This window comes from Carassius gibelio, chromosome B19 (assembly GCF_023724105.1).
Source record: "Carassius gibelio isolate Cgi1373 ecotype wild population from Czech Republic chromosome B19, carGib1.2-hapl.c, whole genome shotgun sequence".
In the NCBI taxonomy this organism is placed as follows: Eukaryota; Metazoa; Chordata; class Actinopteri; order Cypriniformes; family Cyprinidae; genus Carassius; species Carassius gibelio.
In genome coordinates this window covers 12,115,742-12,129,507 of record NC_068414.1, presented here as the reverse complement: position 1 = coordinate 12,129,507, position 13,766 = coordinate 12,115,742, and positions in this window count along the sequence as shown.

The window sequence follows — 13,766 nt, the reverse complement described above, 5'->3', positions numbered from 1 at the left end:
TTCTGTAAAGCATACTGGTATATGGCTGCGTTGACCTTGGACCTCAGAAAAAACAGTGGACCATCACCAGCAGATGACATGGCACCCCAAACCATCACTGACTGTGGAAACTTTACACTAGACCTCAAGCAAAGTGGATTGTGTGCCTCTCCTCTCTTCCTCCAGACTCTGGGACCCTGATTTCCAAAGGAAATGCAAAATTTACTTTCATCAGAGAACATTACTTTGAAACACTCAGCAGTGGTTCTTGAAGCACTGACTCCAGCTGCAGTCCACTCTTTGTGAATCTCCCCCACATTTTTGAATGGGTTTTGTTTCACAATCCTCTCCAGTGTGCGGTTATCCCTATTGCTTGTCTCCTTTTTTCTCCCACATCTTTTACTTCCCTTCGCCTCTCTATCAATGTGCTAGGGAATAGAAGTATTGTTATGATTAATCTCTTTTTCTTTCTCTTGTTTCAATTATGTTTCAGTTGTTTTTTGTTTATAACCAAATCTTACTATGTGTTTCCAGATCCCTACTATCACTACCACTCGCAAACCACACATCACACAATGTAGACAGCGCAATCTTAACAACCTGCATACCTTGCCTATGTCTGCTAATACGCTACTTTCTTTTTCTAATGGTCTCTGGAATTGTCAGTCTGCTGTAAACAAAGCCGATTTCATTACTTCTATTATTAGTCATTCAAAGCTTAATCTCATGGCCCTAACAGAGACCTGGATCAAACCAGAGGACACTGCTACACCTGCAGCACTCTCCAATAATTTCTCATTTTCCCACTCCCCCCGTTTGACTGGAAGAGGTGGAGGTACTGGTCTACTCATCTCCTATAATTGAAAATGTAATCCCCTACCATCTTTGGTTATCAACAGCTCCTTTGAATATCATTCAGTTACTGTTAACTACCCTCTTAAAATACATTTTGTAGTTTGGTGATTGACCCCCAGGACCACTGGGTAACTTTTTGGATGAATTAGATTTGTTGCTCTCAACCTTTCCTGAGGATGGTACCCTAAACTGTTTGCATCTTTGGATTCTAACAGTGCTACTGATACTTTCTGCTCCATTTTTACATCTTGTTTAGACACTGTTTGCCCCTTAACTTCTAGGCCAGCCCGTAACACCCCTTCTGCCCCTTGGTTATCTGATGTTCTACGTGAACACCGTTCTAAGCTTAAAAGCTGCAAATCCAAAAATACTACTGACCTTAATGTGTATCAGTCACTCCTATCTTCCTTCTCTGCTAATGTCTCCACTGCTAAAATGACATACTACCATAACAAAATTAACAAATTCGTCTAACCCTCGCATGCTTTTTAAAACATTTTCCTCACTTCTTTGTCCTCCTCCTCCACCTCCTGCTTCATCTCTAATAGCTGACGACTTTGCAACGTTTTTCATTAATAAAATTAAACACATTAGTGCACAATTTTCCACACCACAATCAGTCAAGCTCATGTCACCAGCAAACTTACACTCATTCACATCCTTCTCTTCACTCTCTTAGGCAGAAGTCTCAAAACTCATCCTTTCTAATCACCCTACTACTTGCCCGCTTGATCCTATTCCATCTCATCTCCTTCAAGCCATTTCTCCCGCAGTTATACCTGCACTCACTCACATCATCAACACTTCCCTCCACACTGGTGTTTTTCCCTCATCATTTAGACAGGCTCGTGTAACTCCACTACTTAAGAAACCCACCCTCAACACATCTCTTTTAGAGAACTACAGACCAGTTTCCCTTCTTCCTTTCATTGCAAAAACACTTGAACGAGCTGTGTTCAACCAAGTCTCTACGTTTCTCACTCACAACAACCACCTTGACAGCAACCAATCTGGCTTCAGAAGTGGGCATTCAACAGAGACGGCCTTGCTCTCAGTTGTTGAAGCTCTAAGACTGGCAAGAGCAGAATCCAAATCTTCAGTACTTATACTGCTTGATCTGTCCGCTGCTTTTGACACGGTTAACCACCAGATCCTCCTATAAACGCTACTGGCGAAAGGCATCTCAGGAACAACACTTCAATGGTTTGAGTCTTACCTATCATAGGTCCTTCAAAGTATCCAGGAGAGGTGAGGAGTCCAAGTCACAACATCTACCTACTGGGGTGCCTCAGGGCTCAGTTCTTGGACCTCTTCTCTTCTCTGTCTACATGGCATCATTAGGTTCAGTCATTCAGAATCATGGCTTTTCAAACCACTGCTATGCTGATGACACTCAACTCTACCTCTCATTCCATCCTGTTGATCCGACGGTAGCTATTCGTATCTCAGCTTGTCTAACAGACATTTCTTCCTGGATCATGGACCATCACCATCAGCTCAACCTTGCCAAGACAGAACTGCTTGTGATTCCAGCAAACCCATCGTTTCATCACAATTTCACCATCAAGTTAGGCACATCAACCATAACTCCTTCAAAAACAGCTAGAAGCCTTGGAGTTATGATTGATGATCAGCTGGCTTTCTCACACCACATTGCTAAAACTGTCCAATCCTGCAGATTTGCTTTATTCAACATCAAGAAGATCAAGCCCTTTCTTTCGGAACATGCTGCACAACTCCTTGTTCAAGCTCTTGTTCTGTCCAGGCTGGACTATTGCAATGCCCTCTTGTCAGGTCTTCCAGCCAATTCTATCAAACCTTTACAATTAATTCAGAACGCGTCAGCAAGATTAATTTTTAATGAGCCAAAAAGAATACACGTCACACCTCTGTTTATCAATTTGCACTGGCTTTCAATAGCTGCTCGCATAAAATTGAAGGCATTGATGTTTGCCTACAAAACTACCACTGGCTCTGCACCCATTTACCTAAATTTGTTACTTCAGACTTATGTGCCCTCTAGAAGCTTTCGTTCTGCAAGTGAACGTCACTTGATTGTTCATCCCAAAGAAGCACAAAATCACTTTTACAGACTTTTAAATTAAACGTTCCCTCTTGGTGGAATGACCTCCCCAACTCAATCCGAGCATCTGTGTCCTTAGCCATCTTCAAGAATCGACTTAAAACACATCTCTTCCATCTTTATTTGACCCTCTAACTTTAACACTCACTATTCTAATTCTATTCTTTAAAAAATCTAACTACCTTTCTAATCTTTTTGTATTCTATTTTCTTTAAATTTATTTTGCAATTGTATGTGTGTAAAATGAGGTGTGTGTACAGATGAGGACAGTGGAAGCAATCAAAAACAACAAAAAGAGCAACGATATATAAGTGCTATAACAAGTCTCAATTAGGTTAACAAAGTACACGTAGCAATGGGATTTATATATATATTATATATATATATATATATATATATAGTGAGACATTCATTTTGTTGTGTTTTGTAGCATAGACTGGTGTTGACAGATAAAGTGCTTGACACTGGAATCTTATCGTATCATGTTCATTTAGGAGATGGTTTAACATAACTTGAAACTTTTGCTTTTATAATACACTGACAACCACAATATAATATATATACATCAAAGTCAATGAACAATTCATACAGTATAACTGAAATATTAATAGCACCATTCTACTCAACTGGATTACTTAAGTGCATTCATGTCCATGGCACAAACAGTGCTAGATGAGTTTAATAAGTTTTCTCATTAGGGAGTCCTAAGTATCAGCAATTCATAAACACCACCAATAAACAAATAGGTAAAAAAATTAACCAAAAAGTTAAAAGAGAATATAGCTAAAGGCTCATAAGGCTTCAGGAAAATACTGTAGTGCAATTACACTGTATCAGATTGTGTTTCTGTTATAGTAGTGCTGGACTTAATGTTAGGTAAATGATGAAATTCACACATCTTTTATTGTTATAATTCAGCAAATTGTAATCTAGCAGTCGTTACCCAGCGGTCTATGAGATACAAACTATGAACCTTGTAGTACTGGAGTATGCAGGTGCAGATCCATCACTCTTCATTACAGCGTCTGGAACAGGGCTGTTACTAAAACACCAACCAAAACATCTATGTGACGCAAATGTCACATATAAATACTAGATTAAACATCCGCTATTATCATCAATACAAAAGACTAGAGGAATTTTGCATTCAGCGTTCAGACTCCCCAAGTGCTTTATATAATCAAAAATGCCTCCTCACATTTCAAGCACTTAAACTTATTAAATGTAATGAAAACACTTAACATCTAATAAATGGCCAGGCGCACACTGAATCTGCACATGCAGAAATAACACTTTCATATTAATATTTGTATTTTATGTTGTTTAAATCCATTCCTCTGAATTGAGATAAAGATTTTCCCTCAAAAGTAGACTCTAAAAACTGATGTGCTAAAAACAACCCAATTTGGGTTATTTTGGCAACCCAGCACTAAAACAAAAAAGTACAAACCCAACCCAACTAACTCGGTTACATTTTTGACCCAGCATGCTGGGTTGCTTTTTTATTGTTTAAAATCACCACACGGCTAGGATAAAATGAACCCAAATTGAGCTAGGCATTAAATCTACAAATATTTTTCATTTTAAAATCACTTTTACACAGAATGACTATCAAAAGGTAAATATTTATTAAAAACAAGAAGAGAAAACAGTCAAAAGTACCATGCATGTCACAGACAAATGAAGAACAAATGCAGAAAAGAATGGTGTCAGGATTGGACCTGTTGTCATGTGTGTCAGTTCCTGTTTTTCCTTATTTGGTCTGTTTCCTGTCCTTGTTTAGTTTGATTATTAATTGAATCCCTGCACTGTGTTTCTTCATTATCCTGGCTTTATAAGCCCAGGTCCTTTCAGTTATGTTTTGTCTGGCCTACCAGTAACGTATGTGTGTCTTCCTCCTGTTTTCCATGTTTGATTTACTGCTGTGTTGGATTACTAAAGACTTTTCTGATTATCCTTGGCTCTATGTTCCTTCCGGCAGCGTAGTGTGACAGAAGACCCGACTTCAACGGTCTAAATTGTGTGTCTGTTTGTTTTCTGTGTTTTCTCCTCGGTACTTTTTCTTTCCATCATCTTGTACCCCTCCTTTGTCCGCAATACCTCCTCCTGCTGGAGCAGGGAGAGAATTTGCTTGGGGCACACACACCAGACTGTTCTGGATCATGGCACGCCTCCCCAACTACCCGGACGTCGTGCTCTGTTCATTCTATGTGCCAGTTTGAAAATGGTGTACAGAGCGCTGTCATCCGAGGACACTGGCGATAAATGGATCTCCATTCCCCACCTGTTCCCAGGGATTGATCACCAGTGCCACTCCTGTTCCAGAGTCCAGCCCATCATCTCCCCATGGTACAGCGCATAAACCAGAGACCGACCCCTCAGACCAGGTGGGAGAGCCGGCTACAGTGCCCACCGCAAGGGAGAGCGCCGCGGATAGTGTGAGTGCGGAGTGGAGCTCTGACCCCTGCATCGTGGCTGAGGATGAGTTGAATATGGAACGCCAAAAGGGCCAAGAGGAGGAGGATCTTATAGACTGGAAATCTGAACTGGAGGTTGAACTGCCCACTCTCTTCTCTGTCGTCTCTGCTTGTCCCATCCAGCCCTCCTTCATCCTTGGTTTCCCCGTCCAGCCCTGAAGGGGCTCTTGATCCTCCAGTCCTAGAAGGTGTCCTCCAGTGCCCGCTCGTTGAAAATACTGATTATCTAGACTCTCAATGGATTGACAAAAAATGTAAAATATCTTAATTTGTGTTCTAGGTTTGGAATGACATGAAGTAAATTATTGGTGTGCGTGTGTGTGTGTGTGTGTGTGTGTGTGAACTATTCCTTTAAGAAAGGAAGACAAAGAATGATGAGTCTCCAAATAAGACAACTCCAAAGTTGGTTTGAGTTCTCCAATGAAAAACATGGACATCAATGGTTTAAACAAAATGTAAAAACACGTAATCCTACTGTTGTTGCATCAAAATGTGAAGTAAATGTAAAGAAGACAAGAGAAACATTTATTTTCTAAAATATTTTACATCAATCTCAAAAGAATGATGTTCTGCTATGCCTCTGGCTTTCAACATCTACAAAAACAAACATTCTTTTAGTTAAATACAACCAAAAACGAATTCATAACATGAGTATCAAAATGGGAAATACTTAGGAAACAAAGAAACCTACATCTTGGATGTCCTTGAGGTAAGCTAACACATACCAAAATTTTATTTGAGAGTAAACTATCCCTTCAAGTTATGCTTGCTTTAAACTGTCTTTGCCTCTCTTCTGAAGAAGCTGAGAAAATCACCCCCTCCTCACACAAGCAGGCTTCTGTGTGGTTTACTCCCCAGCGTGTTCACAACAAGTCTGAAATATTACATGCAAAACATTACTTTAACAATTATAACTTAATCAGCCTCAAAATAAATGGGCTAGATTTTATTACATAATGCCGATTCCTTTAGGAAACTACATTCATTTTAACTGTGAAAAAGCAGATGATGAATTAACATGTAAATATGTTAATAATCATCTGTTAACACCTCAAAAATGGTAAATATAGTATACATTATATGTAAATATGACATAAATCACTCATTGACATTATATAAGAAGTACCTCTTCCGTTCAGTAAAAGAGGCAGTTAAGGCTAACTTATTTCTGAGGCGAAAACCATGTCCAATTATTTTTTGGACATGGAGTGTTTTCTTTTTTGACTGTCTTACATGAAATCTCAAAATACTCCCTTGACATAAAAAATAAATTATGACTTTACTGGGTTACTCTATCAAGACCACTTTTTAACCCAAATTAGGTTAAAACAACCCAACTTCCTTACCTAGCAATATCAACCCATATTGTATACAATATCAACACAGATTTGTCACTCAGAGCCACAGAGGAGACCACCAGATCAATTCGGTGGTCTATGGCAGCCCTTGTGGCCACAGAGAGATATCTGTTCATATTTCACCTTGACACCTCGCTAGTGCTTTTCTGGATTGTTCAGGGACTCTGAAAACACGGTCATCGACAAATTCCAGGTAGTCAAGAAACAAGCAGACTCACTTCAGTGATTTCTCGATCGCCATTTTAATGGGGCTAGTAGGTGGTTCCCGTTCCTTGTATCATGAAGTTCAGAAACGGAGCATTGCTAATTGTAATCCCTTTCAGAGGGTCATAGGGCTATCATCCTCCACTTTGAATGTCTACATGGCAGCACATCGCGCCCCTGTGGGTGAGCAGTCTCTGGGAGGGAACCCGTTAGTAACAGGTTTCTTCTCGGGTACCTGGAGGCTGAGGTCTCTGGTACACCCAAGGATGCCTACTTGGGATTTGGCTGTGGTTTTAAAGGCCCTTTTGAAAGCTCCCTATGAATCCCTGGAGGAGGTTTTCTTACAGTCAAGACTGTATTCCTACTAGCCATCTCTTCCTTAAAGTGGGTCGGTGACCTACAAGCCCTGTCAGTGGCCACATCATGTCTTAAGTTTGAGCCTGGTATCGCAAGTGCATTTCTTTACCCCAGATCTCCCAAAGGTGTCCTCTGTTGTTCCACAGCAAGTCGTTCTACAGGCATTCTGTCCTCCTCCCTTTTGTGACCCAGACCAAGAAAAGTTTAATTGTGTGTGTCCAGTACAAGCTGACTCACTGCAGTTGGATAGTGAATGCTATAACTACTGCATACGAGTCTTCTGGTCTTCCACTGAGGGTTAGGGCTCATTCTACTAGAGGTATAACGGCCTCCAAGGCCTTAGATCTGGTGTATCGATCCACGATGTTTGCAATGCAGCGGGATGGTTCATGCCTCTGACCTTCATCAGGTTCCACAGCCTTGACTTTGAGACCACTAAGACCTTCCAGCTTAGCTGTGCCATTCCCATGATAAATCAAAAGTCAAATAAATCAAAATGACAAAGAAAAAAAAGGAAATTTGTCATCAGGTACCATGTTCAATAAAGCAGCATCTCAGAGATCTCAAATCAATTATTTTACAGTAGTCATTACTCCACCACATAGATTTGATTTCATTAACAATGACTCTATATTGTTAAACTAATGTGGTTCAAAAACAGACATGTGACTGTGTTTAGGAAACAGTCATGACTAGCTAGTTTGTTTCCACAACAATGCATCGTACTATGGTGGATAATCAGTGAGTTACATCGTTGTACGATAAACACACACCAGATCTCTCTACCACACATATCTGAAAGCAGTGTTGGGGGTAATACATTACAAGTAATGTATTACAAGTTACGTAATCAGGTTACTTTTATTAAATAACTAGTAAAGTAACACATTACTTACAAGCAAGCCCAGGCAAAATTAGAAAAAGTATCTCAAAAGTAACACAATGCATAAAAGGAAAAGCCATTACTTAATGCATTACTTTTTCAAAAGTAACTTTCCCCCAACACTGTTTGAAAGATGTTTCAGTTTCCTACTACATATTACAATTTTATGCTAATCAATGCAAAAAACAAACATGCATCATACCAAGAACATTTACGGTGCCTTAATGTGAAACCACTTCAAAAATAGCCTTTCACCATTATCATATACAATCAAAACCTACGTGAATTTTAGGTTCACATTTTTTAGTGTATTACCCATTTAGGTCCCCCAAAAACTGCAAGTTTGGAATTCTAAAGAAATGTTGTTCCTGACTGGGTTAAAGTGCAAGAAATGTAGGGAAAGACAGAGACAAGGACTGAATGATATTGCAGATGTGAGCTTCAGTATGCAGCGAAGCATCTCAAGGGCTCCGACTGCAGGTAGTGAGAGACAGAGAGAAAGCATTTCTGCTCATCTTCATCATTCCAACCAAATTGAACAGATTCCAGTCAGTTCAGTGTGAGTAGGCAAACACAGGTGAGTTTCAGTAACAGAATTGGAAATCTATATTCTTCATACTGATGAGGGTGAGTGTAGTCGAGCTCTACTACAAAACCTAGTGAGCTATCTAATGTCTACAAATGGCAGCTGTCCTGTTAAGCAGCACAGTATTTTATATAACTGTGCTATACCCAAAAATGTTTATGTCAAGAGTGTATCTAAAAATAAGAAGTTCACTAAATTTTGGGAAAGGACTGAAACATATATGCTTATATACCAATAATACAGTATAGAGTTCCTTGATTTCAGTAACTTTATGAAATAAAACTGTAAAGTGCCTTTGTAAGAAAGTATTTAGCACCTCCAGGCACTGGTTTATTCCTCTACAGTTCTGTCAGTTGCCATCAGAGAGTATAATGTCTTCAGTCTGCGATCTCAGTGAGGAGTAACTGACATTGAACAAGGACAGTTTCTTTGTGGACCAAACACAGTCACCAGCAGTGCTGGGCAGCAATTGATGCAACAAAACTCACTCACTTACACGTATAATGGATATCACATTGTTTAATGTTAGTACCTGTACATTTTTTAAACACATAATGTATGATGTAATTAAATTTTATGTATATGAGATTATTGCTAAGAAAATCTTTCTTTGATGATAATAAATTGGTGCTGCATTCTTTTTTCATTTGTTAATTTCACTAAATGCAAAGGTGCATTTATTAGTTTAGTGCTAATTTAAAGGGGTCATGGACTGCCTCTCTATTTTTGTTCTTTGAGGTCCACTTATAATGTTCTCAAGATGTTTGCATCCAAAAACATCACAATTTAGAAGTAATAGGCTATTTTCGGTCCTGTTTTGACTCCCCTCATTAGAGTGCTCTGTTTGAATAGACATGGCGGATTGTAGACTCGGAAGTAAACGCCCACTGCTATGATTGGCTAATAGTCGAGTGTGATTGACAGCCTACATCCTTCTTCAGATCCATCTTTATCATTTGGTTTCTGCGTAGATCAGCGGGGCTAAACAGACATTGATGTTGATCTTCTTAGAGTAAGATATTCCAATAGCTATCATTTTGGCAGACTGCCTTCTGTTTTTTTTTTTTTACCTGTTTTTAGACTAACGACAAATTAAGAGTTCTGAAAACAGGATGTTTTTTTGTACAATGACCCACTGTCAAGAGATCAATAGAATTTTGTTTTCTCAGTTCATGACCCCTTTAAAACTTTAAAGACCGGCAAAGACATCGGTATGGCACACACAAGCTGCAAAGATTCGATGATGGAGAAAATCCTGAGTAGTGATGCCCAAATTACTCCTTTTGCTCTCAGCCTGTAATGTTAAGGAAACTGAGGGAATAATCAAATGTTCTCTCATAAAATATTGTTCTTTCTCTCATATGTACAGCTTGTAAGGGTGATTTGAATTGGATTTAAATCTTGTAAACTGGACAAGCAATGATCCTCTTTCTCTTACAGGTTGCTAGAATACCTGACTTATTCTAGTGAATTCATCCCCAATGAGCATTGGGGAATCAGTTCATTCTAGAGAATCAGTTCATTTAGTGCTCCGAATTAGAAGGATTGATCAAGGTTTGGTCATTCCAGTGAATCAGTTCGATCTCAGTGATAGCACAACATTTACATGAAGTGTTTCAGAATTTAATTCTGCTAAAGAATTTAACATACAGAGGGTTAAGGATGCATAGAATTTGGCTCTGGGATGTTCAGCATGCAGACTTTAAAAATGTAACACTGATACCTTGTTCTAATAATGTCCAGTCTGACTGCATTTTCTTCAAGTACATGCCTGTTTTTATGGACTTTGATGTTGGTCATTTTGCAGCTGAATTTCTCCTTTGAGATAACGTCTCTAACGCCTTTCTCCTACTATAGTTTGATTCCTGTATTTAAGATCAGTCACTCTAATTAGACAGTGTGTGTGTGTTTGTGTGTATGTGTGACAGAGATACAGTGCCGTCACCTGAGCTCTTGAGAGGGTCTGTCAGTGTTTGATGAGTAGATCATTACTGGCTGTTGAACTGGTGAGACCCAGGGGCCACTTCCATGTCATCGACTGCGCAACAAAATAAATCATCCACACATGCATATAGCCTACTCACCTCATTAAAACATTCTGTTATTCCTTCATCGTGAACAGGCAGAAATCAAAACTTCCCTTTCCTTGACCTTACAAACTAAATAGCAGGAAAATAAGAGGCAAATAAAACTTAAAATACTAAAGTTTTCAAATGAAAAAGATTTGACAACAATGTATAGCCTACCATACTGTATATCAACACATTATAATAAATAAGGTTAACTAACATGAACCAACAGTGAGTAATAGGCTACATTTGTTACAGTATTTATTTATCTTTGGTAACATTAGTTCATAAAAATACTACTTTATGTTATCTGAGGTACATTAAATAATAATACAAGATACAAAGCAACTACTGTATACAGTATTTAGGTTTTGTTTTACTTTTAATATAAATTTCAAATTCATTCTGATGGTTCACTAACCTGCAATAACTCAAATGTCTTCTGTTTCTTTCCCATTTTGTTTCTGGGAGTTATCAAATTTGGTGAGCAGATACAAAATTCTGTGAAAAGGGACAATTGCTTTACGGCATCAACAAATGACCGTGTAATTATGACTTACACTTAACCGTAGGGGCTTCCAAAGTCACAAAAATGTCATACAGTTGCTTTAAAAATACATTAACAAATGTTAAAATTAACATTACATTGCATTAGAATTAGTTTTTTGTATTATTTTCGATGCAATGAATTAGTTTTCATTGTTAGTTTATGTTAACTAATGTAGTTACCTAATGATAAAAAAGTAACTTATAGTAAATTGTTGTCAACAATTTACATACAGACATTGTCTAGTAGATTTGTAATTTTTGATGTGTTGTCTTAATAAACATCAATACCTTAAAAATAAATACTTAAAGGCTCAGTTCACCCAAAAATGAAAACTAGCCTATTATTTGCTCACCCTCAAACCATTCTAGGTCTATATGACTTTCTTCTTTCAGACGAATCCAGCTCTATGAAGTGAGAGAAAAGTGTTTATTACGTCTGAAATATGGATATTTATCTTACAAACATACACATGAATTTGCTACAGGAGGCTTTTTTTCATGCCCCAGAGCCGTGTTTTATTAAGGATGTGCGTTATTTGACGACTTGTGGACTGCTGTATAGAAACACCCACTTTGCTGATAGAGTTTGGAAGAGCCAGGAGAATGTTTAATATAACTCTGACTGAATTTGTCTAAAGGAAGAAAGTCATATATACCTAGGATGCCTCGAGGGTGAGTCATTTTTGGGTGAACTAACCCTATAAATATTTTGAAATGTCTGTTGTTTTGTTTTACCATTTTTACTGATCTACTGGCACAAATATGTGAAGGTGCACAATAAAAAATATAAATGCTCTTTAAATCGACATCAGTAGTTTAATGTAGATTTCTAAGAGCCCCTTTTATCCAGAGATGTGTGTGTGTGTGTGTGTGTGTGTGTGTGTGTTTAAGCTTCTTTAATCCTGCACTAGGCTCATGTTCTGTATGAAACTAAAAGAGCTCAGCTATTGTTGCAAGTCTATAGAGAAAACTGCTGCAGTTTTGTAGAAAAAAAAGCTTACAGTAGGTCAGACTGTGGTTGGCTCGAGTTGCATTCAGTGTGTTTGTAATTGCCTGAATAATGGACAATTAATCCAGTGTTTCTTATAGTAAAAGGCTTTAAGGGTCATGGCATACATTTTTATCAGTTTATTTTCCCCCCTGAGGTCCACTTAAAATGTTATAGCCTTTATATTATTATTGATATATATTTTATTAGCATTTTCTGTCCCTCTTATGCCATTTTGTATTAAATCTATTGACTATTGGTCGTGTTACTGTACATTTAAGACTCCACCAGTTTTTGCAGTTTGGTTTCAGTCAATCATTTTTCTGGACTGTGGAGGAAGCTTTATACAGCTATGTCAAGAGCTTTCATTCCAAAAGATCAATGAAAAGTCTTTTTGGTAGAAAATTACTTTAAGTCAAACATACTCCAATGTGTATTCTAAATAATTGAATGCAACCAAAGCAAACGGTGGTATTTATGTAAGCAGGCTGGCTGAGCAAACGCCAGTCTCTAGCTGTAGGGCAGGACTGACTTCATGGAGCAGGAAAACATCCCTAAACAGAACTGTTAATGTTTAAAGATGACGACAATAAGAAAACCAGGCCCTTGCGTTGGCATTTCATTAAAGTTTTAGTTGGCACGCAATTTAGTTTCTAAAAAGAGGAAAGCAAGTACCATTTTTTTTATACCAGAATCACAGTGATGTTTGTAATTAACACATATTTTAATGATAGATCTTGAACTCATTTCACCAACAGTGTAAATTATTTTTTTTTAATCTGTAAAGACTCTTAGAATTTGTTTTTGTGTGTGTGTGTGTGTGTGCATGTGTGTGTGTGTGTAAATCTAAAACAGAAAAGTTTCTTTGGCCTCAGATTCTATCAGTGTTTAGGATTTAAATCACAATATGCCAAGACAGGAGACAACAATTTAAAGACTGTTAAACTGTTAAAGAGGAAAGAACCCTAACCCTAACCCAACTCCACTATTTTCACAAAGATAAAAATGCCAGAACTCTTACAAATTTGACACATTAAGAAATGTTGATTTCATGTTATTGTAGACCTGCTCAGAGTGTTCACATTCAAAAAAACAGGTCCAAAAACAGCAAAATTCAGAAAACAAAAACAAAAACAAAAAAATAAATAAATAAATAAATAAGTGAAGTGAAAAAATAAAAAAAAATAAAAAAAAAAATAAGTGAAAAAAAATAATAATAATAAAAAAAAAATAATAAGTGAAGTGACATTCAGCCAAGTATGGTGACCCATACTCAGAATTTGTGCTCTGCATTCAACCCATCCGAAATGCGCACACACACAGAGCAGTGAACACACACACACACACACACACACACACACACACACACACACACACA